The following is a 7,222-nucleotide window of genomic DNA, read 5'->3' on the forward strand; positions in this document are numbered from 1 at the left end:
AGGTCTCATCAAAGGTATCACTTGGAAGCCAGGGTAACTACAGGCAAAGTCTTTGATTTCTTAGCATTCTATGGAATGTCCAGTTTGGAGTTCCAGTGGAATTGAGAATGCTGTGTGCTAGTGAAGGGGTTGGGTTGCTGCAGGGGTCACTGCATCCCCATTGCTCTAATTTTTCTGTTTAGACCAAGCACCACACCCATCTGATATAAGCCATGGTCTGCATATCAGTTCATCCGAACTTCTACGTGCTCTGTTTACAACTCTTGCTGGGACTAAAGATCTCAGTAAGACTTGAGAGGAACAGCACTGCTTGGAGGAGAAAGCCACATCTCATGAGATTTTGGTATTCGAAACAGGCTACCTTTCCCAGCAGACAGTAGCTTCCACCAGGGAAACTGAGATAACCTTGGTGCACATGCACCCACGGCTCCGGGCAGACAGACACGCAGCATGTCGCACTTACAGATGAAACTCCTGCACAAGAAAACTGAGAAGCCGAATGCCAAGCTACAGCAGCAGAGCCTCAAGCTGCAAGGAGCAGCAGACATGAGCCTATCACAACCTCAAAATGGAGATGTGCCTGAAGAAACAGTAAAAGTTGGAAAAGTTTAAAAAGCCTTGAAGCATTTTGTGAATGTGGGCTTAGCAGAAGCATAAAGTGGAGGCATGCCTGAAGAGACAGTAGAAAATGCAAAAGTTAAAAGATCACCCCTCCCAAAAAAAAAAACTTACCACTTTAACCAACGCAGACGCAGCAGCAATGGCATCCCCTGGTTCAGAACTGAAGAAGAAGAGTAGCAGCAGCAGGAAGAGGAGGAGAAGGAGGAAAATGGCAATTGAAGCTGGGCCTGACACAAAAAAAAAAAAAAGAAAGAAAAAGAAAAAACAGAAGAAAATACTGAGGCTCATGACAAAACAGAAGATGGTGTGGAGAAGCCAAATGACAGGGAGGTGCCCACCCTGCCCCTAAGAGTGAAAGATGCTTCTGAGGCCACTTCACTTGCTTCCTTGTCTAATCTCAATGAAGACACTCTGGAGGATGTAGAAGAATGGGCTTCAAGCACATGACAGAGATCCAGCACAAAAGTATCAGGCCGCTTCTGGAAGGCAGGGATCTTCCAGCAGCTGCGAAAACAGGCAGGGGCAAGACCCTCGCTTTCCTCATCCCTGTGATGGAGCTCATTGTCAAGTTGAAGTTCATGCCCAGAAATGGAACAGGGATCCTGACTCTCTCTCCTACCAGAGAACTGGCCATGCAGGCCTTTTGTGTTCTTAAAGAACTGATAACACACCACGTTCTCACGTATGGGCTGGCAGTAACAGGTCTCCTAAAACCCAGAAGATCATCAATAGGCTCAACATCATGGTGGCTACCCCAGACCACCTCCTGGACCACATGCAGAATATTCCAGGGTTTGTGAACATACAGTGTCTGGTTATTGATGAGGCTGATAGTATCTTGAATGTTGGGTTTGAAGAAGAATTAAAGCAAATTATTAAACTTTGCCAGCACGCAGCAAACCATGCTCTTTTCTAACATATAAAGACCTGGCAAGAAATTCTTTGAAAAAAGCCATTGTATGTGGGCGTTGATGATGACAAAGAGGTTGCCACAGCGGACATGTTATTTGTCTCTCTGAGAAGAGGTTCTTTCTGCTCTCACATTCCTTAAGAAGAACTGGAAGAAGTATATAATGGTCTGTGAAATACCACTGTGAGCTACTGAACTACATTGACCTGCCTGTCTTGGCCTTCCATGGAAAGCAAAACCAAAATAAATCAACACATTCTTCAATTCTGCAATGCAGGTTCAGCAATACTGCTGTGCCTCAATGTGACAGCCAGAGGGCTGGACATCCCTGAAGTGGACTGGATTGTTCAATATGATCCTTCTGACAACCCTAAGAAACACATTCATCGTGTGGACTGGCCAGGGGCCTGAATGGAAGAGGGCACACCTTGCTCATCCTTCCTGTGCCTGAGGAGTTGGGTTTCCTTCCTTACTTGAAGCAGTCCAAGTAAGTCAATTTGACTTTTCCTGGTCTAAAGTTTCTGATATTAAGTCTCAGCTCAAAAAGCTGATCACAAAGGACTACTTCCTTCACAAGTCTGCCCAAGAAGCATACAAGTCCTACATACAAGCATATGACCCCTTCTCGCAAGCAGATCTTCAATGAGAACAACTTAAATTTCCCTCAAATCGATCGCTCCATCTTTTGGTTTTAAGGTCCCTCCTTTCATTGATCTGAACATGAGCAGCCTTGATGGCAAGCCTAAAAAGAGAGGAGGTGGTGGTGGATTCAGGAACCAGAAAACAAAGGAAGTGGAGAAGTCCAAGATCTTTAAACACATTAGCAAGAAGCCAGCAGACCTAAGACAATTCTCTCACTGACGGGTGGCCTTCCACCTGGGCCGACATTGCTCTAATTTCCTCTGTCTCTTTAGAAAAGGAAATTTTATTAGTTTTTGGATCTTTTGTCTTAACTATGGTGATAATATTTTATTGTTAAATATTCCCTTAAAACAAATCACCTCATTGTTTTAATGTCTTTCAAAAAAATTGAGATGATCTCACGAGACCATTTTTAGACAACCCTGTTTAATATTCCACAAATCACTACTTTTTAGACATCAATAACATCCCCATATGCAGATAGAAAACCTTGGCACAGCATAATGAGGTTTGCTCAAGGTAGCCTCATAGCCTGTAAATAGCGTCATCGTGTATCTGCCACCTTACAAAACAGACAAGTTACCCCTTGTCCCTGTGACAAATGTGAAGAGTGGCCTTATCCAGAGTGGTGATCATGCTAATTGTTCGCACACAATCCTTCAGGCTTAGAGTTGGAGGAACACTATATAAGGCCTAATGTAAAGACACCTATGGCCTCTAACCAAAGTGAAGATCAACTGGATAAAAACCAAATATTACACAAGTCAGTTTGATGCCCCAGGGCTTACTGCAGACTGTAAGTCTATATAGCCTTAAGAGCTTAGCTGTTGCATTTGTGATAAGGTGGGAATATAAGAAAGTAAGCATTCCAGGCTATGCCTGCTGATGACTGACTAGGAAAAATATGTTATAGAGCAAGAATGGCTGCATTTCAGAAAGTATTCCATTGTAAAGCTTCAGTGAAATATAGCCCTTATATAGAATTTTCCAAGATGTGGTGGCACACTGCCTGTTACCAAATTCAAAACAACAGGGGACCTGAATCTAAGTTCTGTCCAATACGATTGTTAGCCAAGTAACTTCACTCTCCAGAATCCATTTATCAATAATCCATAAAGATCATGGACTAGGTGATCAACCCTCATGTGTTCCTTAGCTTTTTCCCAGAAGAAAAAGAAGTTATGTGTTCTTCTCTAATAAATGTAATTACATAATATGTAGTAAATATGTGGGGTCAAACAGAAATGAAGGATGTTTCAACATACAGATAGTACTTGTCTGGATGCAGAGACTGTTCTAGACGTTTGGTCCCAACTTGGTAGTCATCTATCTATAGTGCTCATATTCGGTGCCTCATTAGTACACTTTAATAATCATCAGAGGAACCGTCAGTACTAGTTCTGAATGGTGAGACTTATTTCACACAGGCAGAGCCTCCAGGAAAATTATCTTAATCAAAAGTGAAAATCTTTGATCAAAAGTAAATATTGCCAAGTTGAAAGGATGTCTGCATTCACACTCGCCATCAGAGGCTAGGATAATTACCGAGACTGAGTTTGCACTTTCTGAGTCACCTCACTGAGTGAGGTGCTTCTAGGTGCTTCTAGGTGTCAAAAGCAAACACATCTTTCAATCAAACCTACCCCATTCCATATCTTCGTCGTACTGTATGAGCCCACAACGAACTGCATTCAGAATCCCAGAAAGGAGATACTTCCTGTGTAATTTGGAAAAGTGTTCCCCCACAAAATCACCCCTTCCTGGCCCACAAATGTCCAGATGTCCACACAGGCTGTCTCTAATTTCCTCATTAAAAGAGACCCAGATGTCATTAAAGTATTCTAAGGCGAAGGCTGTAACTCAAGATGAATTCAGAAGAATCTACTCAGAAATTCATGAACTGTCAATCCTCTTATATACATAATAGATCAAAATTGATAGCAGCAATTAAATTTTAACTAGGAAAATTCCTAATGCTGGATCTCACAGCCTTTCAGATATCATGCGTATATGTTCATCATGTATTCCGAAAACATTTTTGATTGCTAAATATGTGGCATCCTCCGTGCCAATCATAAAGTTTCCAAAGGAGAGGACAGTCTGTGGAAACACACCTATGACCTAATTTGCTCAAAGGACAAAAATATGGTTGCTAAGAAAATGTTGATAGAGGTTGTTATCCCCAAGGCTTCCTCACGCACTCAGATATTCTTTGTCTGTTGTCCAACTGGGACCTGAAAAATAATACCCAGGTTTGATCTCAAGCTCATGGACTGGACAAATACATTCCCTGTGCAGAAAAATGGGCTCTGGCTTCTGACAGTCTGTGTGACTTGGAAGACTTTGAGTTGGTTAGCAGGAACTGTTATTTTGAGGCTGAAACCATTTCTGTTTCGAACAGCATAAAGTTGTATCGCAGGGATCACCGGTGTGCCAAAAGTAATTTCCAGCATTCCGAAAGATTAAGAAATTGAAAACCAAATATTTGGGGTGAAAGCTAGTGTATAATAAGTGTTTATCCAAAATTTTATATAAGAACATTACTGCCAGGACATGTTGACCTAAGATGTTTGGATTTCATACCCATTCTTTCTGTTTCCATGTCAGCAAATCGCGTATAAAATTCTCCAAGCAAAGAGCTTCTCTTAGCTCTCATATATACACATATCCATCGATCTTTGTACATGCCCAGAACTGCAGAATGGCCAAGAATCTGAGTGGTCATCTCCTTCCACCCCTATGTATAAGGGCATAGGAGGGGGTCTGAGAAGCACAACCCCCACCTGAAATCACTGAATCACTGTCAGCAATGGGAACGGGCCAGATCTGTAACCTCAGAACCCTGATTCTGCACACAGAGTCATTGCTGCAGAGTCACCTGACAAGGCTCACATATAAATGTTGATCTTTCTTTCTTCCATTGAGGAGGGGGAAAGATCATGGCTCCAGAGAAACCACACACATGGTTTTCCTTCTGAAGCTCCCCTTTGATTCCTTTCTTCTGACCCCCAAGTACTGATTCCGCATCCCTGCCCTATTATCCTCTTTAGAGTGTATTTTCCATGTCAGCCTCCCGTTAGGATAAAGAAAAAGAAAATGAGATACAGAATCCCAGAACCACTAACCATGAGCTTCCTTGAGCCATGCCTCTTCCTTCAAGACTTCTGAACTCTCTGAGTTGTGTGTGTGTGTGTGTGTGTCTGTGTTTAATGTAATTTTAATCATGACCATCCTCTTTAGGATTTCAAAGGAACTGCCAAACCATTCATCTCAGGGAAGCAAACATCTCTCCAACTTGCTCATTTATCTCAAATCACATGGAGAAAGTTCTCTGGCAGCTGCTCAGGAGAACAAAGGTAAAGCCTCCAATTAGGAATGACTTACATGTTGTTCTCCAGCCAAGAGTCACCCTGTCTTGTTAACCTCCATTGCTGTTTTAAGCTGCAGGAGATAATACACTCAAAATTCATTTATTCCTGTTAAGGGTAATTATCTCAATTTTTTGATGATGCCTCCCGCTATTGAAGAGTAATTATCCCAGGGAGAAGATTCTCTGCAGTTGGGAAGAAAATACAGGAGACTGTGTAACACGGATTAGGGCTCAGTTTATAACCATGGCAATTTAATAAGCCTCTCAGAGCATGAGATTCAAATTTAAGCTTCCCAACAGGCTGAGCTTTTTATGTCTTCACTGTATTCTTTAAATCTAAATGACAGCAGGGATATAGAGCAAAGGACTATGAAGGCAAATTTTGTGATATCAAAGGATAGGCTTTATTAGAAGAGACAGTTCCATGACTCTGAGTGATGGGCGCCCTCTGAGGTAAGATTCTATCCCACTAAGATGAAATAGACTCAGATTTCTCCCATCTTAAGACAGTCATTCCTCCCTGCCCTGGTTTCCTGTAGTATTCACTTTTTTATTCACTCTCTCTTGCCCTGCCCCCACTCCCTCTTCCTCCCTCTCTCTCACTCTTCCCCTCCTCTCCTGCTTTTTATAGCCAAATTCTTTTAAAATTATCCCAACTAGTCACTTCCAAATAAATACAACATTTTTGGGTTCTATCCACATCATTTTATTAAAATTATATTTTCCAAGAGTAGTAACAGCATCTTTGTGGCTAAATCCCATAAACATCTTTCAATCTTTCTTGTCTAGAATACAGGCATGATTTATGATTTTTTTTTTACTCTATGTCCTTAGAAACATTGCCTTAACCAACCCCTCACTTCTCAGTTCTATGGCATATGAATGTCCAGTCCTTCATGAACATTGTAAAGTATCTTCCAAGAATTTCAAAGTGCCAGGAACATGTACACAATATTGCGAAGTAGAAAGTATTAGTGTTCTTATTTTTACAAAGTAAAACACTATAGCTCAAGGTAGTTCCGTAGTTCCACAGCTGAGAAGTTGAAAGCCCAGATGTAAAATTCGACCTCGCCCCACCTCTGCCTACCCTCCAGCTCTCCTTTTCATTCTCAGTTTCAGTTTTTCACATCTGCTTTTCCTCCCTGTCTATACCTTTTCCAGTTTCTTATTTGGCTTTTCATTATTCTGAAAAGAAAGATCCTGTATTAAAAAAAAATTTAAGAAAAAACACCTTATTTTGTTTCACGGTTTCAAAAGTCCTAGAGTATGGCCTGATGTCACCATCACTTTTATGCCTATGGCAAAGCAGAAATATTATGGCAGTATAGCAAGGCAAAGAAATCTGCTTACCTCATAGCAGATGGAAAGGGAAATCAAGAAAGAAAATGACTAAGAAGGAAGAGGAGGGGCAAAAAAAGAAGACAGAGAAGGAGGATGAAAAGAAGAAAGAGACAAGAGAGGACAAAAATACATCTTTCAAAGACATTCTCCAGTGACTTACTGCCTTCCATTTAGTCCCACTTCCTAAAGCAATGGTTCTCAACTGGCGTGTTGTGACCCCTTTGGGTGTTGCGTATGAGGTATTCAGCTTATCAGATATTTACATTACAATCCATAACAGCACCAAAATGACTGCTATGAAGTGGCAACAAGGTAACTTTATGGTTGGGTCACTGCAA

The 7,222-nt window shown here is 41.4% G+C and overlaps 1 pseudogene; it reads left to right on the top strand.

The window, feature by feature from the left end:
- Window positions 1-450: 450 nt before the first annotated feature.
- LOC110563340 (ATP-dependent RNA helicase DDX18-like) lies at window positions 451-2,392 on the top strand (annotated as a pseudogene).
- Window positions 2,393-7,222: the final 4,830 nt, after the last annotated feature.

The sequence above is a fragment of the Meriones unguiculatus genome, chromosome 1, assembly GCF_030254825.1.
Source record: "Meriones unguiculatus strain TT.TT164.6M chromosome 1, Bangor_MerUng_6.1, whole genome shotgun sequence".
Taxonomy (NCBI): domain Eukaryota; kingdom Metazoa; phylum Chordata; class Mammalia; order Rodentia; family Muridae; genus Meriones; species Meriones unguiculatus.